At 33.1% G+C, this 26,026-nt stretch overlaps 1 long non-coding RNA gene across 2 annotated transcripts; it reads left to right on the top strand.

Moving 5' to 3' along the window:
• The first annotated feature begins 11,417 nt into the window (after window positions 1-11,417).
• Window positions 11,418-14,872, top strand: LOC133310528 (uncharacterized). 2 transcript variants are annotated; one of them, XR_009751471.1, is made up of 5 exons: window positions 11,418-11,453; window positions 11,549-11,655; window positions 12,240-12,367; window positions 13,608-13,678; window positions 14,442-14,872. It is a non-coding gene; the product is annotated as an uncharacterized LOC133310528 (long non-coding RNA). The 2 variants fall into 2 exon arrangements; XR_009751470.1 differs by lacking the exon at window positions 11,418-11,453 and having other exon boundaries at window positions 11,463-11,655.
• Window positions 14,873-26,026: the final 11,154 nt, after the last annotated feature.

Here is a 26,026-nt window from a genome sequence, read left to right as displayed (position 1 = left end):
GCATATTAAACAAAGAAATTATATATATATATATATAGACACACACACACATATATATAATATTACTTTAGATGCTACATATTATATAAAATATCATTATAGATGAAATAATGAAATTATACTTGTCTCATTGGGTTCATGTAGTTGCTTCCTTCGAAAATTTTGAGACAAGAATACCAAAACCTTTCTCCCTTGTCTCTTATTTCCTGCTTATTATAAAACAATTGACAATCAACTAACAAATATACTTGGTCTACAAATTAACGGAGGACTAATTTTTTAGAGAAATAACAATTGAAAAAAAAAATATCAGTTAAGATCATGGGATACCTTGAATGCATCTTCATCGGTTCTATCATCACTAATATAAACAGGAAAGACATCATTATAGTTGGCAAATCCTGTTAAAAATGATTTAGATGTCAATGGAAAACAATAAATTAAACTTTGAAAGTTAACAGTAAATGAGCTAGAATATCTAAACTACTGGTGTACGACGCTGGTATTCTCAAACTGTTGGGGTCAATTCAAAGAGTTTGCTTGATACATCGAATGTAATGAGGCTCTGTTTTGTTAAGCTTTTTCATGAGTGCTTGAAGTTGTTGCTGAGGTCCCCATCCACAAAATCCACACACAGACAAGAAACAAAAATAATCAGCAACATAAAATCTAATGTGTTATTACTTTAGTGTCCTATACAATTTGTTCATCATAATGGATCACCTTAAAAGTTCAGTAAAGGACTGTAGGGTCACCTTAAAAGTTCAGTAAAGGACTGTAGGGTATATATATATATATATCAGGCCACACATAGCCACTGACATAAATGGGCTTAGGCCCAATTCATCTAATGACAACATAGAGCACTAGCAATGTTTTGTTGTCCTAGAGCTAGCTGAGTTCATCGAGTGATCAACCTATTATACCTACATGGGTCCATTTGACTCTCAGATTGTCTCTAAGACACCTATGTACTAAAAATTGGGAATTTGGAATTTTTGACTTTCTAAAAAAAAAATTACACAAACAGATGGAATTGAATTTGAAAACCATTAATGCAGGTAATTAGTTCGATAGGTTTGATTTTGCTAACCGTCGAAAAGAAACAAAAATATTTTCTTTTTCATTTATTTTTTTAAAGATTTTCGACGGAATTCCTTTTCCGTCGAAAATCTTCGACGAAATTGAAATTTCGTCGCAAAGTCCACAAAATTTGATTTCTTTTTCTTTTTATTTTTTTCAAAAAATTTCGAAGGAATCGAAATTCCGTCGACAAGACCACAAACTTTAATTTCTTTTTCTTTTATTTTTTAAAAGTTTTCGACGGATTCGAAATTCTGTCGATAACTCCACACAATTTAATTTCTTTTTCTTTTATTTTTTCAAAAAATTTCGACAGAATTCTTTTTCCATCGAAAAGTCCACAAAATTTAATTTCTTTTTCTTTTATTTTTTTCAAAAGTTTTCGACGAAATTCTTTTTCCGTCGAAAATCTTCGACGGAATATTATTTTCGTCGAAATTTTTGGACAGAATCTATTTTTCGTCAAAATTTTGGACGGAAAACAGATTCCGTGGAAAATTTCGTCAATAATTTCAACGGAATTTTTTCCGTCAAAAAAATCCTTTAATAATAAAGACATTTCTAGTAGTGATATTTGGCCCAGTCATGATGAACATGGTTACACACTATATTGATGGTTTTGTTGTTGCAATACAACTTTATCAAACCCATGCTAGTCACTTCCAATCCTTCTATTAACCTTCTTGAATTGAGTGCAGTCAGGATCTCGATATACAAACATAACAAATTAACACGAATTGTCACCCTTATCCAAAATCTTCGAAGCATTTAATTATATTTTTTCGACGAATTATTTTTCATCAAATTAAATATTATGTGAAGACTATATTTTTTTCCATAATTTTAAAATGATTTAATTTTTCATTCAATTAAATATTTTTAACTACTTTATAAAGCAAACACAAATATTATAATTTATTTATTTAATTTAATATTACTTTTATTTCATTAAATATTTTTAATTACTTTACAAAGAAAATATTTAATTTTTATTCCTAAAATAACATTTTTTTATTTTTTTTATTTTTCTCTTCAGTCTTCTTTGAGATAAAAAATAACAATAATAATAATTAAAGTGCAAGACAAATCAATATTTTTTCCCTTAGAACATCTCATTATATTCACTAAGAGCACCAGCCCATCACCTTGTTAGTTTCAACATGCCAACACAGGAGAAAGGAGGCGTCGACAAAATCCTTTACACGCAAAGTATGCACAAGGCTTAAAGTCTTCTCTACACGCGACAAGGCAAAATTGGTGTCAAACAATGAAAAAGGAGGACATGTTGTAACACTAGCACATATACATATATACCAAGGTAAAGGCAAATTGGAGGGGGAGAGGTTCACATAATGGGACTTATTTATAACTATGGAACTAGTGCGTTCAAAATGAAAAATCCAAAGATGCAAGAGTTTTAATGATAACAAACAAGCATAAAAAGATATTTTAAAAGTGGACAACTTGTAACAATAAAAAAGAATCCCAAGGAAGATAATTGAACAAGTCAAAACATGCATAATCCATCAATACATATGACCAAGTCCAAAATGAGATTAAGAATCAAGCTACAAAGGAAGAATCTAAGTTCAATAACATATAAGTAGTGCATTTATAGGAATCAGATTCAAATATAAAGGTATTTGATCAAAATTGCATGAATGAGCTCAAAGTAAACTTGTCTTTGTACACGCATAATCTATGGCTTTAAATACTTGAAAGAAAATTAAAAAAATCATGGAAAATATTTTTGACATGTTTTATAGCTTCAAAACATATTTCTCAAGTCAAGATCTTCTACATAAAGTGGTTGGAAGCAAGTTAAAATACATTTAAAGTTAAATCTATTGCATAATTGGCTTTTGTCAAGAAAGTATGCGATTACTTTCTTGAATGGTAATCGAATATTCTGTTGCAGCAGAAAGTATTCAATTACTTCTTGAAAAGTATTTGATTATTGGTAAAAGTATTCGAATACTCCACGAAAAATATTCAAATACCATTTATTATATCTTGGTAGCAAATAATCACTCTAAATGCTAGAAATGATTATATCTTGGTGAGAATGTATATATACTCATTTATTACACCTCCAACCACTCTTAATCACTATTCTATTGATCATAAACAATTATTCATTATTTTCACTGAATCAAACACATATATTGCTCATCTTACACCTCTTGATTATCAATGCACTTTGAGCTTTATTCTTGCAATACCATCAATATCTTTAAGCTTTCAATTCGTAAAATCCATACTTTGAGAGTACTTATCAATTCTTAAACACCTTCTTATTGTATAATTGAGTTGATTGTAGTGAGACCCTAGTTGAAAAGGTGTCCCATTGCCTAAGAATTTTGGGTGAAAGTGTAAGGTGTCCAAGAACAAAAATCTTTGAGGTTGCAATGTTTTGTTAAAGCGCCCTTGAAGTTTGATCAATAGTGGTACCATTACGGTGATTGAAGACTTGACATAGGTCACAATGGTTGTGACTGAACCAGGATAAACAGAGTTTATATTTTCTCTAACCCTTATCCCCTTTACATAAATATTCATACCATATTGAGCTTATTTATCTTATAGTTTATTGTTCATATTAATTCGTCTAAGTTGTTATCCATTATAATTTGATTATCCTAAATCGAGTATCTCAAGAAATTATTTTGGAAAACGAAAGTGATGCATTTTGCAAAAATAAATTTAAAATAAATTCACCCTCCTTTTAAGTTTTGAGGCCACTTTGTCCAACAAGTGGTATTAGAGGTTGGACTCTTGTATAAAGAGCTTAACTTCTTCAAGAGCAATGATGGCCTCTTTAAACAATGACATGCCCCTTATGGGAATTTCAATTACAAGACCTCCATTTTCAATGACACTAATTATCCTTATTGGAAAATTCAGTTACAAATATTTTCCTGAGTCCAATGATTTAAGGGTTTGGAACATTGTTGAGGAGGGATATAAGAATCCCATCAAAAAGGATGAAAATAACAATGATGTTCCTAAGAAAGTAAAAGAATTTTCGAATGAGGAAATTAGAGAAACAAATTTGAATGTTAAAGCTAGGAATTTGATTATTAATGCATTAGGTAGAGATGAATATTTTAGTGTAGCTTCTTGCAAAACTGCAAAATAAGTATGGGATGTTCTTAAAGTAACACATGAAGGAGCTAGTGAAGTTTTCTAAAATTAATGCATTAACTAGAGAATTTGAATGATTTGACATGAATGATGGTGAAACCATGCAAAGAGTGCGAAGAGATTCACATGCATTATAACTCATTTAGATGCATTAGATGCTTCATATTCTAATTTTCAATTGTTGACTAAAGCCTTGAGAAGCTTGTATAGGGAATAACAACCTAAGGTGACGACTATTTGTGAACTAAAGCACTTGAAGACTATGTCCATTGCAACACTCTTTAGGAATCTTCAAGAACATAACCTAGAATTGACAAGGCTATCCTTGAAGGAGCAAGCAAAGAAGAAAAGCAAAGGGTTTACAAACCATAAGTTCAAGTCCTCAAGTGGAGGTGGAGAAGGAGAAAAAGCTCTCCGATAATGAAATACATGAAGATGAAATGAGTCTCTTTATGAATAAATATGACAAACTCTTTAAATAGAAGAATTCACAAAGAAGACCTTCAATTCCTCCCAGGAGAAGATTCAAGGATGAAAGAGCTCTTCAACCTTCGCACACAATTTAAGAAGGCGTATATGGCTTGAGATGAAGATTCAAGTTCCTTCGATGATTCACGCAATGAAGAGACTAATGTATGCTTTTTGCAAGATTCCAAAGCATAAAATGAAATAAACAAAGGAATTCAGCACATGTTGTTCATGGCAAAGAATGATGGAAATGAATCAGAATATGAGGAAAATTCTACTTGCTCTACTTTTTGTCCTACATATGATGAATTGCTTAAATAATTTGAAGAATTTCATGATGAATCACTAGAAAAGTTAAGCATGTGTTATCCATCCACTATACGTATAGGGGGTCATATGTGAAATTTCCTGAAAAAGAAAGGAGATCAAGTCTAGTGCAGGATATTGTTTTGTGCCTTATTTCAACTTAATTTCTACATACATATTGTTTCAAGTCCACATTTGGCATTGTCTTGCAATTTTAATCATTTCATGCATATATTGTTTAGATAATGCATGTTTTTTTAATACACTAGACTTGTTAAATAAATGTTTGTTATCATATGTTTGATATGACACCTCGTATAATTAAAAATGCATTATTATGATTGAATTGTGGATTATAGGGCTTAATTGGTGAAGATCCTGAGTTTCGGGTGAAAATCCTGAGTTTCGGGTGAAAATGCACTCGAAGGGCAAAATAGTAATTTGACAATTACTGAACCCTAAAATCATGAAATGATATAATTAGACATTATTTGGTGAAAATAATGTTGGATTTGGATTCAGAATGAAACTTAGAAGTGGATAGGCATTTTTCTAGAAAATTGACGAATAGTGATTTTAGCGGATGAAATATCGCAGTGTAATTTTATAGAGAGACTCAAAAATCATATAAATATTCTGGGAATGGATATATGTTGAAATAAATTTTTAGAACCAAGAGAAATAATTATTTGAATTATTTGGTGAATTTTGATGTTTTTGAAAAAATACAGTGAGTTTGTGAATGAGGGCAAAATTGGAATTATGCTAAAATTGCTCGGATCTTTTTAACACTGTATTGTGACATAATTAAACTATAATTATGCATATTGAATTTATAAAGATACATAAGTATTGAAATTAATTGAGATTTCAAGAAGATTAATAAAATAAATTGAATTTAGATATTTTTATAACTTTTGTAAAAAGTCAAATAAAGTGGTTAGGCTTTAAATACTCTTATAATTAGTCATTTTGGCTCATCTTCTTCCTCCTTTAACATGCTTGGCCAAAACCTCTATTGTAGGTGAGGTTAGATTTGCAACTTTTTATTTTTACATCGAATCAAGAAAGTTACAACATGAAAAATATCCGGAATCTCTTGGTGATCAAAAATCCTAAAAGAATTTCTTGAGAAAATGAGTGTGTGAAGAGATCCAAGTGATTGAAGGTGGCGGTTTTGTGAGGTTAGTGTAGCCATTGTTGGTGATTTTTGTTGCTTGGAAGCTTGTATATTGATCTCTGGACTAGGAAACCATTAGTGGTAAGAATTCTCGATTTCATTGAGTATTTCTTGTGGATCGAAATTTTGGACATAATATGATGTGTATGTTGGTGAGCATGGTTAGAGAGTTTTTATCGCTATGTTCCTTTGGAATTTATTGTTCGTATGGATAAATAATCGGTAGAAATCCAATAAAAATTTAAGTGATTTTGGTGTCAACACTTAGACAAATTTTCAAGCATAAAAGAATGATGATTTGTGAAGGAAGTCTTAGATGGATGATGTAATTGATTGGTAGTTGTTTGAATCATTAATTATGGAGTTTAATAAGAGTTTTAAGCTTGTGAATTGTTGAAAAATCCTTTGATTTCATTGATGTGCAATTCGGCCATATTGGAAAAATTAGGGGAAAATGATATAAATTGTGTTATGGCTTGATGGAAGGTGTATGGATATACCGGTGAATTGGTTGAAAAATTTATTCTAGTGATGGAATTGGTTTGTTGAAATTAAAGCACAATTGGTAATACTTTGGGATTTAATGGCCGTGAGCTAGAGTTTTCTGAGAGTTGTTGTTTATGTTTGCTTGTGTATTCTCAAGCATGTGATTGATCATATTGTGGTATGATCATTGTAGTTGACTCTCTTTGAGCCAATCTTGAAGGACTAAGCTTTGGAAGCTTCTCTCTGTTGGTTTGTGAAATTGCTTGTGGAACTTTTTACAGGTAAACTTCGGTATGTTCTGGGGTTAGTCCCTTTGTGTGCACCGCTATGTCCTTTGGGAATGGTTAGATTTGTAATCTTTGATAATGTGTGATAGAATATGATCATGCATTTTTACCTGATGTTTGACATGCGTTTTGGCTTGCTGTTTGACATACATTTTGGCATGTTGTCTGATATATGTTTTGATATATTAGTATCTCTAGCCAGTAGATAGATTTATGGGAGCTCCACTGGATAGGTCTCCGTGGAGAGTTCTAGTCGGGTTTTGCCGTAGTGCTCTCTTTGTTTTGGGAGAGGTACTAGGAATGTCTCGGGAGTTATGAATGGTAGTTTTATATAATATTCTTGTTTGGATGTTCTTGGTTTGTTTGCTTTGTGATTGTTGTGATATCGTATGTCATATTGTTCATATGTTTATCATTACATGCACATTGAGTGAGCCATTGGGTGGAGTGACCCTCCAGGACCCGTGGTTAACTGAGATTGTCAAATCAAATCTCACCTCACGTTATGGGGCATTTTTTTCAGGTGCCACTAGTGCTGCTGGAAAAGCCTTGGGCAAGAAGCTCACTTAGAGTGGATATGAGCATAAGGAGTATTTTGACATGTACATAGGAGTACATGGAACTTAGAGTGGAACGTCTAAAGTTTTTAAAACAATTAGGGATATTTGTGTACCTAACAGTGCAGTTTTGACAGTTTTAAGGAAGTAACTTGCGACGAGCGTATCTGAAGTTGTAGAACTCCAATTGGGACGTGTCATACCTTGTTAGAAAGGTAAAAGAATGCAGAATAACATAACAAAAGATGAGAATTTATGGACCAGTAGTCCATGTGAAATTTTGGAAAAACTGAATGTACCTTGAATAGGTAAATAATCAAATTGTGTATTTGTGCTTCGTTGGTTTATGGGAACCACTTAGCAACTTTAAATGGATGTTCTATGATATTAAGCAATAATATTTGTGGTTCCGCAATAGTTTTGAGTTGCAATTACATTTTTGAGAAATGTTTATTACGAACGTTTTATAAACGTAATGATTTTGTAAACGATTGTAAAAAGAGAAAGTTTTACCATAAATTTTAAATGAATTGTTGTGATTGTAACTGCGCTTAATATTGTAAATAATGATAAAATGACCGGATGCATACGGGGTGTTACATCTGATGTGCCTCAAATAGACTTACATTCTATATGTGCGTTTATTGTGCATCTTCTATTTATTAAGTTTATTTTCTAACATGGAAGCGGCCTCAACATGACCATTGCTAGTAAATCATTCTTATCAAGTATTAAATAAAACATATATTTCCTTTTTATCAACCAACACTTCTTTAAACTCATTATCTAAGGGTGTAAAAGTCAATTCCATTTCCAGTATTCTTAGTTAGGGTGGAAATTTTCAACACGACCCATTGACATGACACAAACACGACATAAAAAATTTGTGTTTGGGTTTACCCATTTTCAAATTTGTGTCATGTTCAGGTTGAAAAAAGTTAACCCAAAAAAATGTGGTGTCGCGCGTCAACCTGCTAACCCAAAATTGACTCGCATTCTTCTTCTAGGTTATTTGTGTTATGTCGTAGACAGATTATTCATGTCTTATCATATCGTGTCAACCAGCATAATAATTAACACAGTTTGGGGTTGATAGGTTATTCGTGTCGTGTCGTATAGTGTCAACCCGCATTAAAAGTGATACACTATGAGTTTGCGAGTTATTCATGTCGTCTCATGTCAACCCGCAAAATATACGGATCATGATTGTGTAGAAAGTTTTGATCTGATTTTAAATTCATGTCGTGTTCGTGTTGAATGTATTTGTGTTTATGTCGTGTCGACCCAAATTGCCACCCATAAAATATTAGCCTTGCTTTACAAATATTTGATTCGTAGAAATTAATAAATATAAATAAAATTAAATCAAGTATTTGTTTCGATCTAAAAGATTAATTAAGCTGTGACATCTTGTTAATCTCAAGAATATTAGGATCACTTTAGCTATGAAAGCTTGGTAATCTTACACCTCTTTCACTTTTTTTTGAAATGGTTTTCTTATTAATTTGTGCTTATTTTAAAAATTAATAATGCCAATTTTTTTTTTTTGGTAAGCTAATAATGCCAAATTTTGTTAGGAAGAATTAGTGATTAAGAATTTCCATTACAATTGGGTACTAAATAATCAAAATATATATATTTTTATCTTATACTAAATAAATAAAAAACCGTAAGAAAGATTAAATAATAAAATAACTTAATAAAAGACATAAATTTTGTGAACTTTATTTAATATTTTATGATCAGGAAATATTTATTTGCGTTATTATGGATGTTGGTATTAACGAAATTGTGCTAATTAGAAGCAATAGAAAGAGTTCAAAATTAAATATTAATAGCAAAAGTGAAGATTAACTAAGCTACAACAATTTGTTAATTCCATTATTCTTGAGTCATTTTGGTTCTAACAGCATAATGTTTCGAATATTATTTTTAAAAGAAATTATAGCAATAATTAAATAATTATATTTCTTAAAAGTTAAGCATCATCGGGTTTTGGATTGGTTTATAAACTAAAACTGCAAAAATTGATTATCTTTCAATTAAAAAGGATTATCTAAGCTGTGAAGCTTGTTAATGCTACAACTTCTAGAGTTATTTTAGTTGAGACATCTTAATAACTTAAATTTTCTGAATAAATCGTCAATGCTTTGTTCATTTAAGTATTGATTTTGTATAGAAATTGATGCCAAAAGTGCATAAAAAAAAGTGGCTAAATAGAATCTTAGGATTACATGAAAGAGTAACCCTTTGGTTCTCTATTATAATTATCAAAATAACAAAAGGGTCTTAAGCACCCTTTATAGACTAAAGGCATGTTTGGTGTACAAGATAAGATAAGATCTGATAGTATAAGGGTTGATTGTCTAAGGTCTGGTTAGATTTTAATACTATATGACATTTGGCATGATATTGTATAAGATAATATTATTCAGTGTTTGATAATGTATTCTATAATACTAGATAGGATAAAAATAAATATTTTTAAAATTTTCCTTTAATAAAGAATTTATATGATTCTTTCAAATAAGTCATATATGATATTAATTTTTAGAAAAATCTATCTATTAGAATGACACATTGGAATCAAAAATGAGTGAGGCTTAACCTGGAATTCTGAATTAATATTTTAAGGTTAGGCAAATATCTGTACATCTTTGTGGTCTGGAATATTCAGAATTCCAGTGTGTCATTCATTAACATAGGAGAACTTGTTTTTCCTATCTATTAAATTCTTACATTACATTTAACGTTAGGCTTAGCAGATGACTGTTAACAGCATATCATGAGATTAAGTTGACTAGATATTGATAAAAGAATTATTCTTTACAGATAGGCAGAACTTGCCCCCTCAACAAAAACCTATTCTTTAACAAAAATATGTAACGCATTACAAAAATTTCATATTTTTCTTTACAGAGGCAGAACTCACCCCCTCCACTTGATAGAATGCTGATTTTAGCATAATTTTTCTCATGTAATTTAAAATAAAAACTTTGAACTAGTCTCCCTGTGAAATCCAGTTGCTCTTTAATGACTGATCTTGATACAGGTGAAATGGTTATACGATATCAAATACAAACCTTGCAAAAACATGTCGTATCTCTTGCAGGTTACCATGAGCTAAGGACTCGTAATCAACTTTTCTGTCTTGCTTTGAAAAAAATTTCTTATCAGCACTTACTTTCACGCATTTGAAAAAGCTGAATGTTTGTAAGTATAATCCTAATGGGATGAATACCTGTAAAATTGAAATAGGGAGTAGGAAGAAATCAACAAAAATTCTAGCATACTCTCAAGTGTATTACTCTTAATCAGTCAAAACAACGTCGCACAATAATTGAATCTATATCGTCAAATTGTATTAGAGAAAAACCGAGACAATATAGTGTAGCAGAAACTAAAATATGCAAGAATATCCACAAATAAATCATGTTACTCAGAATGCATTGAACTATAATATGTTTGCATGCTTACATAGAAGACCCAAACTCCTAAACAACTAAAAAAAATCATATTTCAAACATCTGGTTGATTTGGCAATTTTAAATGTCTACTAACATAATCGATCATCAAACAAGGAATCCATAAATTACAAAAAGATAAGTTAATTTTCTAGGTAACCACAACTCAATTTCTGATATCTCAATGAAATGGATAATTTACGTGAATTTGATATATATATATATATATATATATATCACTACAAAAAAATCGGCGTACAGCGACATCGATTTAGCTAGCTTTGAATTGAATGTGGCAAATATAAAAAAAAATATAAATAAAAAACAATTGCTAGCGAAGAATCTCTTTCTCTCTCTCTCTTTTTCGTTTCCCTCATTTTTTGTAAAAATATTACAAACATTTATTAAACTCTTGCTTTTTAAAAAAAAATTCTATCTCTCTCTCGTCTTCAAGGTTCTCGTAAATTCGTAATAATAGGTACTCTCTTCCTCTTCTCTGCATCTCTAAATCTAGGGTTTCTTTTCAGCAAAATTTGTAGAACCGATCCATTATCAGCTGTGTTTCTCTTATAGATTCTCACCTATCATTTCAATTTCAAAATCAAAAGAAGAAGAGAAGGCGGTGTTGCACCTCTCTTTCTCATTTTCTCTTCTCTACCTCACGCATCTCAATCTCAGAGGTAATTCAGTTTTTTATTCTTTTTGTTTCTTTCTGCTCGCGAAGATTTGAAATATACACTTTGTAATTTGAATCATCTGCTCTTGTTTGTCTTTTTGAACCCTAATCTCTATGTTCACTTTAGTGTTTGTTCGTCCAAATCTGTTTGTTTCTTTGCAATTTTCAATTTAAGTTTTGTGAGATTTTAATTTTAGTTTCAGATTCTTTGCGACTTGAAAGGTACGCTTAAGTTTTCTTGTTTAATTCAGTTTCAATTTGGTGATAGTCACAAATTTTTTAATTATGAAATGTTGCTTTGCTTTGGGGATTTAAAGTAATTGAACGATGTGTTTCACCATTTTATATGTGTGTGCATTTTGAAAATTTTGAAGAGCTTTTCATTTAACTATTCCCCATGCTGTTTTGGTAAAACTCTTCCTGAGATAATAGTTTTGGCTATTTTATCATCTGCAAAAGATAGAAATCGTTATTTTAAATTTTGCTCTGTTATTTACCTAATCTATATTTTCTTTTGTTGCCAATCCCCAAATGAAAAGTTCGAAAAGAGAATTGAAGATATTCTTATAGTATCAATGACAATAATAGGTTGAAGGAGGAAATTGAGAGGCTTTTACTTGAGGAGGCTGGCTTTCAGAATTGAGTCAATATTCCAGAGGATGCACCAGGAAAGATTTCTTCAAAATCTTTTCCAAGGATCCTAACCTTTTAAATAGGTATTTGTTATTCAAGAGCTTATAAAAAGTGTTAGGCTATTTAATAGATGTTGTAGTTGTAGCTCTGGTACTTGATTTGTTATACAACTTTTAATTATTGTTTAGTTAACTTTTATAGTTTGTTATATATCATTGTTACAGAGAAGAAATTAAAAAAATAGAAAATAGGACTTAGCCAAGGAAAACATAATTATGCACTTTGTACTGGATTCAATTATATATTGTCTACTTTGATTTAATAATCCTTCCTTGTGTTTAAGTCCTGATATTTGCGAGTTATGTTATATACATACTTGAACTGTCATATAAGATTTAAAAGTGCAAATATCTAATCAAGTTCCTTATGTAGGTTATTATAATCATTCATTGTAGGCTCACACAAGATAAGCACGTGATGAGTGTGTTGTATTTTGGGAAGACAAACTATGAGTTTCCTTTATGCGTGAGTCATATAAATAATTGAGTTTTTGCATCCTATATTAATTTGTTTAATATCTTATATTTTTAACCTTCGACAATAAATAAATGAGTTGTCTAAGCATTCCATGATACAAAAGAATATTGAGAGCTTAAAGATGGGCTAAACATCAATAATAGAACATAGCAATTTAAAAAATATGGAATTTCAAAATTTGGCATAAATACAGTATATTTTGAAAATTAAGTGCAAATTCATTCTTTTGCATCAAGAAGATAGAGCTCCAAAGATTTAGCCTCTATAACAATGTTGCTCTGCTTTGTGTTTTGTAGGTATTTACGATTTGTTTCTATTTTTATAATTTGTTTCCTATTCTTTATATTTGCTCTATTGTCTTTTACAAGAAAAGTTTGTTGTCTGTGATGCAAATGATTACCCTCTACCTTAAATTTGTACACTAACTTGTACCTTTTACTTTTATTTATCCTCATCACTTGGTATTTTGGAATTTTGCGCTTTTTTTCTGGCCCAAACATAAGATGCAAATCTTTATCCTCTCTCTTAGTTCTTTGTTCACTGCTTGGTTGTCTGAGTGGAAACTGAATTAATAAATCACTCTCCTTTATAGTTACAACATCTTTGTAAAAACATGAGATATAAAATGTTCACTTCTTTATAAGTACAACAAATCTTTATCCTATCTCTTAACTTTTGTAGTTGATATAAAATGTTCAACTCATCTCTTCTTTCTATTTTTTTAAAATAATTATCCTCATTTTTCTGCCTTGTATGCTTATGTGTCTCGTATAATATATGTTGTAGATTCTCTGGATTCAATGGCATAGAGTAAACAACCAAGTGGTGGTGATTAGCAAGAAGACGTATATCAAAAGGTAATATAATATTTTCTTAAATATATATTTCTTCAATAAGTTGAGTTGAACATGAGGAATTTGCAAAATAATCCATAAAATAAAATAATGAAGATTGGTTGCTTATTTTGATTGACTAATAGAATACGAGGAAGAAGGAAAACTTGGAAAAAATTGATAGAACTATTCATTAAGGGAGGGACATGGAGAGGCGATATGATCTAATGATAGGCTTTACATGTTTTGCTTCTAATCGTTCTTTGTAATCTACTTAATTCATGATATAGATCTTGCCCTAATTTGCTTGCTTTCTTGCCGGCATTCATGAGTAATGACTTTCCATTTCTTGAGTTTGTGCTTAAGACATTACTGATTCTTGGTCATAAATGCGAGTAGTCCACAGGTTTGGAAACAACTTAGTAGTGGTTTTTATTTTTTTCTTTCCCTACTTTTCATGGTTAATTTGGAAATACTTCACAGTTCACATTCCATATGCTCCCTCCTTTCCTACTTCCCTTCTTTTCCCGATAATTCTTACTAGTTTTTATGATATTGGAGGTCACATGATCATATTCACTATCTTTTATATGTGACAAGTGCTCACAGATAAACAATTTCTCTAAATTTTATGTAGCCTCTTCTGGTTAATCAATTTTGTTTAATTATGGGTAGTGAAGTTTACAATTCTAAGATCACTGCTAAATGGTAATATTATTTGAATGAATGAGTTAAGGCATTTCATAAGTCATTACCTTGAGATTTCTAGTAACTTAAATTTTGGCAGGCATGCCGAGGAAGCAAAAATTCAAAAGGTGCAGTTCACTAGGTATCAAAACAAGTTGCTCTAGCTTTTCTCAAGCGTACTCTTAGAAGATGTAAAAGATATGAAGAAGCTGGCATTATTTGTTTTAATGAACCTACCCTACAAAATATCTTGTTCGCACCCCCTTCTACTGAGAATGATGCACAACCTACAAACTGCAGTTCTTTTCCAAAATGCAGTTTATTATTTTATTTTTTTAAGAAATGGGGTGACTCAGGCTAATCCTAATTAACTCTCTTTTTTTGTGTATTTATTAACTCTTTCCTTTTATCTGAGAAAAAAAAGAAAGCAAAAAGATCAAATTGTGTATAGCTGTCTGGATGACTCAGGCTAATTCTAATCTTATGTAATTGCCGAATATGTATGGAGTTTCATCCATTTTTTAATGATAAGACATGATTAAATGTATTTGTCTTGTTACCAAGCAATATTGTCTTTGCCTTGTATGTTGCAATAAATGTTGTTTTCGTTAAATTTCAACAAGTAAAAAAGTAGCCACAATATAGTGTGGCTATTTTTTTAAAAAATTTTTTTAACTATTTAAGCCACATTTGAACCGTGCCAAATTTAACTTTAATTGTAGCTAAATATATGCTACCACACTGAATCATAATGTGGCTAAGTAAAACAAATAATGTGGTTAAAATATTGCTACGCCATGATTAGCCACATTTACAAAAAGTGTGGTAGCTTTTGTTTGCCACATTTTTTATGTGATTTAGCCACATTTCTGAATGTGGCTAAAGAGCAATTTTTTTGTAGTGTATATATATATATATATATATGAGGTAAGATCATTTGACACCTCGTCTAAGAGTCATTGGATCAAAAAAGATCAACGGCTCTGATTTGTAAGCATGTGACACCATTGATCTTTTTTTATCCAATGTCTCTTAGATAAGGTGTCAAATTTCAAATTTGACACTGGTGTCTAGGAGTGATAAACGAGTCAGGGATTTTTTGCTCGGCTCTTGAAGGCATGAGCTTATATGTCTAATATTGGTTGTTGGAACCAGACTTGGACTTGTATAAAAGTTCGTTTAGTAAAAAGGCCTCAGGCTCCAATTCAAAAGCTCGGCCTTGAAGCCTCTCAGGTTGGCCTAGTATATATATATATATATATATATATATATATATATATATATATATATATATATATATGAGGCTGGATCTTTTGACACTAGTGTCAAATTTAAAGTTTGACACCTCATCTGAGAGCCGTTAGATCAAAAAATATCAACGACTCTGATTCGTAAGCATCTGACACCTTTGATATTTTTTGATCTAACGGCTCTCAGGTCATGTGTCAAACTTTAAATTTGACACTAGTGTCAAAGGATCCTTCCTCTATATATATATATATATATATATATATATATATATATATATATATATATATATATATTATATTTTTATACTATTTGTAATAGCCCTCTCTCTTCTCTCAATCCATTTCACCCCTGTTTTATTAGTGAAACAGACTTTTTGAATAATTTTGTTCTATATTATGCTGTTTGGATATACATTGAATTTATGAATATTTATGGAATTACTAGTATTGTTGATTGTGTGTTCTATTTGGATAAATTTTTGTTGTCTTATTTTTTTCTAACAGGCTAAATCAGGCTTTTGTTTTTTGTAAATGAGGCAGACCACAGGCCGATAATTATATTCGTAACAGGTAACAGGCTTGGTAAGGCCGACACATTTAAACATAGGCTTAGCCTTTTAAGACCAAAACTCGGCTCGGCTCGGCCTGTTAACACCCCTATTGGTGTCAAAGGATCCTACCTATAGGCAAAAAAATTAATTTATTGCTGTTTTAATAAAAAATTATGAATAAGTAGTCGTTTTGAAATTAATTACGAAAATATAGCAGTGAAACACACCCCATAGGGGCGTGACCGGTTGGAGAGAGACACGCCCAATCTGGGCGTGACCGAGGAGAGAGACACGTCCCATCTGGGCGTGTTTCACCAGGTGCTACCACGTGTCACAAAAGTCAACAGTTTGACCGTAAAACTTTGGAAGTCCATAACTTTTGACTCGGGTATCCGAATTAGGTAATTGTTTTTTTGATTCCACATAACTTTTCGAGATCTACGTAATGACACCTCATTTGGCATATTTTGTCTCTCACAAAAAAAATTTGAATTTACAAAAATAATACCATAAGAACGTTTAAACTCAAATTAATAAGCAGAAAACCACTGTTATGATTAGAAACACTCATAATAAAGATCCTTATGATTATGGTAAGTTATGATAAGGTTAATTATGTATGTTATTGAGATATATATTAAAAATTTGAATGAAGAATTTTATGAAATTTATAATTTTATTCGGTTAACATCTGTCGGTGACAGAATATCGAATAATTTATATTAAAAAGTTAAGTGAATGCTTTTCAGTTTATTTTGATTTTTAAGTTTTTGTTCATGATTATAAAAATGTTAGATTATTTTTAGTAATAATTATAAGGTAAACAAAGTCATGTCATTTTTTCACCAAAAAAAAAAAGTCATGTCATTTTTAATAATTATGGTATCATTTTTAATAATTATGGTATTATTGTAAATTCAAATTATTTTTTTGTGAGAGACAAAATATGCCAAATGAGGTGTCATTACGTGGATCTCGAAAAGTTATGTGGAATAAAAAAAAATTACCTAATTTAGATACCCGAGTCAAAAGTTATGGACTTCCAACGTTTTACAGTCAAATTATTGACTTTTGTGACACGTTGCAACACCTGGTGAAACACGCCCAGATGAGGCGTGTGTCTCTCCTCGGTCACGCCCAGATTGGGCGTGTCTCTCTCCTCGATCACACCCAGATGATGCGTGACTCTCTCCAACTTGGTCACGCTCCATGTGGGCGTGACTCACGCTTATGTCACGCCCCACATGGGCGTGTTTCTCTTTATTGGAACACGCCCCATGGGGGCGTGTTTGACTGCTATATTTTTGTAATTAATTTCAAAACGACTACATTTTCGTAATTTTTTATTAAAAAAACAATAAATTATTTTTTTTGCCCCTACCTATATATATATATATATATATATATATATATATATATATATATATATATATATATATATGGGAAACGTATTTCTATAGCCACTTTAGATAAGGTTATCTACAGCTACCCCTTTTTAACTAAGTACAACCAGTCGTACTTAGTTATAACAATAAAGCTGCTCTTTTTTTCTCTCTCCTCAGACACTGTCGGCTAACATGGCCGAGAGAGGAAATGCACTTTTAATGTACGACCGGTCGTACTTAGTTAAAAAGAGTAGTTGTAGACAACCTTAGCTAAAGTGGCTGCAGAAATGTTTTCCCTTATATATATATATATATATATTATGTTTCATTTTTCAGGCATTCTTTTACTTCAGCCCATGTTGTAAAGAATCTTGGGATACACCACCCCCAAAAACTAGCTCAAATGGTGGGAGTGCCCAAGGCCTTATAAAGGCCACATTAGTTGCCCACATAATCAATCTGGGACTGCCCCCTCACGCAAAAGCCCTTTGGGTTAGAAGCGTGGAATTGCACAGGCCAATTTTTGGTTTACCTTTTTGTGCTTTTTTATTTTAATTCCACTTTAAAATGGGGGACGATGAGGATTGAACTTGTGACCTTATAATCACTCAAGCTCTGATACCATGTAAAGAACTTTGGGATACACCACCCCATTTTATTTTAATTCCACTTTAAAATGGGGGACGGTGAGGATTGAACTTGTGACCTTATAATCACTCAAGCTCTGATACCATGTAAAGAACCTTGGGATACATTACCCCAAAAGCTAGCTCAAAGGGTGGGAGTGCCCAAGGCCTTATAAAGGCTACATTAGTTGTCCACATAATCAATGTAGGACTATATATCTCAACACAACACATGTAAGAAAGAATAATATCTATGTCAATGGTTTAAAAAAGTAAGCTACTTATTAAAAAGATACGGACTAGTAAGGAACCTTCCTTTTTTGCATGAAATATGATGTCAATTAGAAGAAATTCAACGGCTGCAAACATTCTCTCTCTCTCTTTGTATGTTTTGACATAAATATGTGTGGCATTGCTTGTGCGTTTTGCATATTGTCCTGAAGTATACATAAAGATGCTCACCAGATCTGAATGAAGGGCTTGAGTATAGTTAGTCATAGCCTGAGAAACAAAATACTCATTTGTCATCTACAACAGTGTCCTTTTAATAGCCTCTGCAAGATCTAGAGTATCAGCTTCCAATGCCTCTGCATCCAGACCTGCAATATCTAATAATTCAGGAAATTTCACATCATGTGGTTATCATCCCTACTATGCTTACCGCTTCCAACAAATTTCCACCATTATGGACTGCAAGGCTAAATGCAACAACCACCAAGGGGTCCCTTGGTTGATCACTCAAAGTTTTGTCCAATGCTAGGATAGCAAACCTGAAAACAGATTCCTGATAAGTTTTCATCCTTTTAGGTCATTTAGCCATCGATTTATATCAAACCTATCATTAGGATCCATATGATAGTGAACTACCAAGCTCCTTTATGCTGCAAGCTCAACTAAAATTTGAACATCTGCACATCAAGAACCTTGCTATTTCAAAGGCACCAAGAACCTTGCTATTTCAAATAAGAAAGCAAGGAAATTAGAATGAAATTGCATTAGACAAAACACAAATAAAATATGAACATCTGCATATCACCATAAAGAATATAATGTTAGATGCAATATTCCAAAAGCTTTTGAATAAAGAATAAGACATACAACATCAAGTTGCAGTAGATTTCAAATTAGAGGCACTAAGTTGAACTGGTACTTATGCAGCAAAACTTGATCGAATTAATAACATAATGACCTCAAAAATAGATTAGAACTATAAAGCTCTTTGTACCTAAGATAACAGATCACCAATAATCACAATTATATGTCCAAACTAGTCTCAATCAACCAGGGCTAAATGTCAAGATTAAAATGGGTGCAGCATTTAATCGAATAAGTAGTGAGCATAGGCTAATGTTTAGTGAAAAAGAAAATAAAAATTTCCTTCACCAGCCCCAAACTCCAATCAAACCACAAGATGGCACAATTAATGCACCCAACAACAATGAATAAGATCATTGCCAACACAATACGCTACATAGATACATAAAATCTAAAAGCAAACAGAATTCTAGCAATGAAAATAAAAAGAAAAGATAAAATATGATGTTGATGTTATAGCAAGAAATTGTTTTCGAAGAAATAGACAAACCAAAGATAAATTCTCAATGTTTGTTCATGTATTTTAAGATGCGGTTGAGTTATGACTGTCTATTATCTTGTTTGACTGGTTGTGATATAATAGAAGGTCAAGAAAGACAATCACAAGTAGGATTAGAAGAGGTAGAAACGGGTACCTGTCCATTGCTAGAAGAGGAGTCCAATATAGCAATTAATAGAGTTCCACGTATTAGGAGGAAGCCTTTAAGGTTTAGGGAGTCAATGTAATTAGTAGCCACGTGGGTAGCACGTGTTGACAGTTACTGTAGTTGAATAAAATAGGAGGGAAATTGCAAAGGGAAGGCATTCGATTGTTTTCAATAAAAAAATATTCTGATTCCTCATCTCTTGTCTCTGAATTCTCTTCTGTTCTTTCTCTTTTCTTCTGTTACTATCAGAAACTCTATCAATTGGTACTTTCATTGATGAACCATGGCACCGGAAACACGAGCTCGCACCTTAGAAGACCGATTGGAGAACACGCAATCGGAGGTGGAAGGACTACGCGAACAGATGCATAAGCGATTTCAGGAACTGACATACAAGTTAGATGTCATCCTCGACAGTTATCAAGAGTCACATTCGGCAACAAGCGCACCCAACAGCTTTCAACCTACAAGCTCCAAAGATCATGTCTCGGCAAGAAATTTACGCCTTAAAGCTTCACGCTTCAATGGATCTTATGACCCACAAGGATGGCTATTTCAGATTAATCAATTTTTCGATTTTTATGAAATGGAGGAAGGTCAGAGACTCAAGATTGCTCCCTTTTATCTTGAAGGTAAAGCTTTAGCTTGGTTTCAATGGTTCAAAAAAAATACCATTGTCGATTCATGGAGTGGGTTCATGCATGTTATCCAAGTTCGGTTTGGACTATCGGACATGGAAGATTTTCAAGGTCAGTTGACGAAGATGCTGTCAAACTGGATCTGTGTTAGAATATCAAGAAGCATTTGAACTCCTTTCGAATAAGGTAGATGGCCTTTCTGAATCGTTTCTCATTAGTTGCTTTGTGTCTGGGTTGAAACAAGACATTAAACATGATGTATATGCCTTTTACCCATCCTCACTAACCCGTGCAATCTCTTTAGCCAAGCTTCAGGAAACCAAACTACACTTGAAAAACAAACCTCCAAAACTTTATCCCCCATTTCCACCACTATTATCCACACCCAAATTGAATCCAGATACTGGCCAAAAAAACTGCCTCATATACCACTACAAACTATACTAAACCCATAACCCAACGTTTATCCCAAAGCCAAATTCAGGAAAGGAAGGACAAAAATCTGTGTTTTTCTTGTGGTGACAAATATTTTTTTGGCCACAAATATAAGGCTTCTGTACATATCGTGATTGTAGCCGATGATGAGTTGTTCGAGGATAACATGCAAGCTCAAATAGATGATTCACAACAGCCAGAACCAATGTTAAGTGACACTGATAGTGCAACACCTCATATCAGCTTCCATCCCTTGGCTGGTATGTCAGTTCCTCAAACTCTCCGATTTACTAGTCACATTGGTAAGTCAGAATTTTCCTTACTTGTTGATGGTGGAAGCACACATAACTTCCTTCAACCTAAAGTGGTGTCTACCCTGGCACTTCCCACAACCACTGACAAGCAATTCGAAGTTATGGTGGGTAATGGCCAAAGATTGCAGTGTGAAGGCTTGTGTCCAGCAGTCCCAGTTAAAATACAACAGCATGTCTTCTTGGTTGATTTTTATGTTCTGCCAATTCAAGGAGCTGACATGGTACTTGGTGTCCAATGGTTACAAGTGTTTGGTCCTATTACATTGGATTACAAAAAACTCACAATGGAATTCATGTGGGATGAGACAACCATCAAGCTGAAAGGAGACAATCATACAGGACCTATCTCCCTCAATCAGTTCAAAAAAATCAACAATACAGGACAAGTTGCTTCCTTGTTTCAGTTACAAATGCTGGAACCTTGCATGAGTGCTGAATCAAAGGTCACTTGCCCTCAGGTACATCATCTTTTAAACGAATTTGATGCTTTGTTTCAAGAGCCCACTACTTTGCCTCCCCATAGACAAATAAACCATGCAATCCATCTAGAACCAAATTCCCTACCTGTGAATGTTCGACCATATAGATATCCTCATTTTCAAAAAGAGGAAATTGAAAAACAAATAGCTCAAATGCTTGATACTGGCCTCATTAAACACAGCACCAGTCCTTTTTCATCACCAGTATTGTTAGTTAGAAAAAGGATGGGACATGGAGGTTTTGTATTGATTATAGAGCCTTAAACACTATCACCATTAGAGACAGATTTCCTATTCCTACAGCAGATGAGTTAATGGATGATCTAGGTCATTCTCAAGTTTTTTCTAAGTTGGATTTGAGGGCTAGTTACCATCAAATAAGACTCAAGCCTGATGATGTCTATAAAACAACCTTTAGGACACATCAAGGCCATTATGAGTTTTTGGTCATGCCTTTTGGCTTGACTAATGCTCCCTCCACTTTCCAAGCTACAATGAACTTCATTCTTCAACCATTTTTACGAAAATTTGTTGCAGTATACTTTGATGACATACTTGTATATAATGCTTCTTTGGATTTGCATATACATCACTTGAGGCAGGTACTAGTGGCACTGCAGCAACATCAGTTCTTTATTAAAAAGAGCAAGTGTTCATTTGCTCAAAGGGTGGTGGAATATCTTGGGCATATAGTTTCCAATCTTGGGGTCAGCATGGATTCCAATAAAATCAAGGCAATGCTTGATTGGCTACTCCCAAAAATATGAAACAGTTGCGTGGGTTCTTAGGCCTTACAGGCTATTATCGAAAGTTTGTACAAAGCTATGCTTCTATTGCTGTTCCATTGACAGATTTACTCAAGAAGGATGCTTTCAGCTGGTCTAATGAAGCTCAAACAGCTTTTATGGCACTCAAAAAGGCCATGACCACTACCCCTGTGTTAGCCTTGCCAAATTTCGAACAAGACTTTATTATTGAAACATATGCTTCAGATGTTGGAGTTGGTGTAGTGTTATTACAAGGAGATCACCCTTTAGCATATTTTAGCAAGAAATTAACCCTCAGAATGCAACATGCTGCAGCCTATGTCAGGGAATTTTATGCCATGACTGAAGCAGTTAAGAAGTGGAGACAATATTTGTTAGGTAGAAGGTTTTTGCTCTGGACTGATCACAAAAGCTTAAAAGCTTTATTGGACCAAGTCATTCAGACACCAGAACAGCAATATTACCTTACAAAATTATTGGGTTTTCAATATGCTATTGTCTACAAACCTGGCAAGGATAACCGAGCAACTGATGCCCTTTCTAGACAACCAGAAATTATGAGTTTCATGGCCCTTTCCACTAATCAGTTTCACATATTGGATGACCTTAGGCAAGAAAACAAGACATCAGATTTTTTCAACAGAAACACAATACAGTGGGACTTGCTACTGCCTCAAACCAGGATCTGGTAATTAAAGATGGCTTACTTTTGAAGAAGAGCAAACTGTTCTTGGATCCTGCTTCTCCTTTGGTTAGTCAAATTATCCAGGAATGTCACTCATCTTTTGTTGGTGGTCATTTGGGAATACAAAAAACTACAGCCTGTATTGCTGCTACTTTTTACTGGCCAAGTATGCATAAAGATATCAAGAAATTTGTCCATTCTTGTTTGATTTGTCAACAGGTTAAGGTACCAACACAAAAGCCAGCTGGCTTATTCCAACCAATCTTAATTCCTGATAGGATATGGGAGGATCTTTTAATGGATTTTGTTGTAGGCCTCCCAAATTCTTTTGGATATACTACAATCCTGGTGGTAGTGGACAGACTATCTAAGATGGCTCACTTCGGGTTATTGGCTTGAAAATACAATGCTTCTAAGGTTGCTAACCATTTTATACATATGGTATGCAAATTGCATTGAGTACCTCGTTCTATCATTTCAGACAGGGATCCTATTTTTCTTAGCAAATTTTGGATGCAATTTTGGGAGTTGAGTGGCACTAAATTGAAGAGGTCCACAGCTTATCATCCACAATCAGATGGCCAATCTGAGGTGGTCAATTGGGTTCTAGAACAATACTTGAGATGTATCACTGCTGAGTCTCCAAAGCAATGGTCTAAATTCCTTCCATGGGCTGGATTATGCTATAGCACTGCTACTCACTCAGCAACAGGATTGACCCCTTTTAAGGTGGTTTATGGTCGTGATCCTCCTTCTCTGAAAGATTATATTCCACAATCAGCCACTGTACCTGAAGTGGATGACATGCTTTTGGATAGACAACAACTTTTGATGCAGCTTCAAAGGAAATTAGAGAAGGCACAACATCAGATGAAGTTCATTGCAGATGCAAAGAGAAGGGACATTCAGTTTAAACCTGGTGATTTGGTTTGGGTTAGACTCCACCCATTTCGACAGCAATCAGCAGGCCAAAGGATTTTTAATAAACTCTCCTATCGTTACTTTGGTCCATTTTCAATAGATAAAAAGATTGGCATGGTTGCTTATAAGGTATAATATAAGCTTATATTATCAAGCATTATACATCACATCAAACAGGCCCATAATTATAAATTAATTCAAAATCCTATAAATAAATATAGAGATAACTACCTTATAAAAATAAATGATATTTACAATTAAATCACTTAAAATCTTATATTTCAAATCATGCCAAATTCATTGTTTTTCTTTTATTGCCAAATAAATCATAATCATATCTCCTACTTCATTTGAATTTGGATTTGATCGTAATCTATTAAATTTTAAATTGTTACATATTTGAACATGCGAGTCATGCTTAATGGGCCATGTGTAATAGACCAACTGTAAGTGCATCATTCTCCCATGGTAAGAAAAGAATTATCCTCAAATATGCTTCATCCTCACTGATATCTAGTGTAAGAACCTGCACCGTTAATTTATGAATTTAAATTAATTAAATGTGAATTTAGAAAATAATTCCATATTTGACCCTAATCATTATGAGAAGGCTTAAATAATTAAAGTAAGTGAGTATTGATGTTGAAAGTCAATTTTCCGACGAAAAGTGCAGATACCGGTTCTGCCACACGATATAAATGCTTACCGATGAAGTATCTAGAAAAATTATAATAAGTATGAGAATATTCCTAGAATAATATATAGGACTACTATGTCAAGTTTCAAGCCGAAATAATGAGAACTGACGTCAGAACTGATACCGGCTACGTAAAAGCGCGTACCGACAAAGTGCTGCGAAAAATAAAATAAAAATATGACAAATCTTAGAAAAATGACTAGGTTTAGAATCCAAAGTTTGAGATTAAAATGCTAAGCGTAGCTACTAGTGCTAATACAGTGTGTTTAAACTTAAACCGCCTATATATACACATTTTTGCACAAAACCCTAGGCATATTCTGTTGCTACGTAAACCTTGGTGGTTGACCAGCTTGTGCACTATTCCATTTCCTTCCTCCCTTCCTTTTGAGGGTGAGGGAAAGCCATTTCTCTGAGTGTGACCACTGTTTAGTAGTGGTTTTGGGCTGAGTTGATAAGTTTCTTGAGAGGAAGCCATTGCCTTGGCTTTTGGAGCTTCAAGGCGCTAACTTTGTGGAGAAAGAACCTTCATTGATCACTATTTTCTTGGCCCTTTTGAAGTCAGATTGTTGGAGCTGCATTGTGAGCTCCAAGAGCATCATTATTTCTGTTCCAAGCCTTGGTGGTAAGCACCATCACCTTTGTCTTGAGTTTCTTTGGAAAGAATGGACCTTGATGCATGAAACAAGCTAAAGTTAATAACTTAAGGGTGGGTAAGGTTAAACACACCTAGAAATACATGATTAAGCTTCTGGAATCATTAAAAGAACAACCTTTGGGTGATATCTTCGCGAAATTGCAGAACTGCATTCTATCGCGAAATATCCGGATATGATATCCGGATATTGATATCGGGATATGGGGTTTTGGATATCCGGATATGGCCCCGACAAATATTCGGATATTCTGGGAATTTCATGACAGTGACTGTTCTGTTCGTACAGAACGGTATTATGGGTTTGAGGACCCATGATTGGTTAAGTTGGACCTCTGTAATAATTAACTAAGTCAGGATCAAAGGGATTAAGGGCTTATGGCTTTGTGAGAAGCCTAATGGCATGAAACGTGAAAGGAAAACATTGTCTTTAAGTCATATGATTGTAGATTATGATTGTTGATATGATTGTTGGTATAAACAGACTGTGAGAGTGCTATTATGGACCTTGGACTTGGTTGAGCTCTTGAGTTGGATAGT

The sequence above is a fragment of the Gastrolobium bilobum genome, unplaced genomic scaffold (genome assembly GCF_033153095.1).
Source record: "Gastrolobium bilobum isolate Gb01-03AN ecotype WA unplaced genomic scaffold, APGP_CSIRO_Gbil_v1 utg4571, whole genome shotgun sequence".
In the NCBI taxonomy this organism is placed as follows: domain Eukaryota; kingdom Viridiplantae; phylum Streptophyta; class Magnoliopsida; order Fabales; family Fabaceae; genus Gastrolobium; species Gastrolobium bilobum.
Note: the sequence above shows the minus strand (reverse complement) of the source record. Positions and strands in the feature narration are given on the sequence as shown.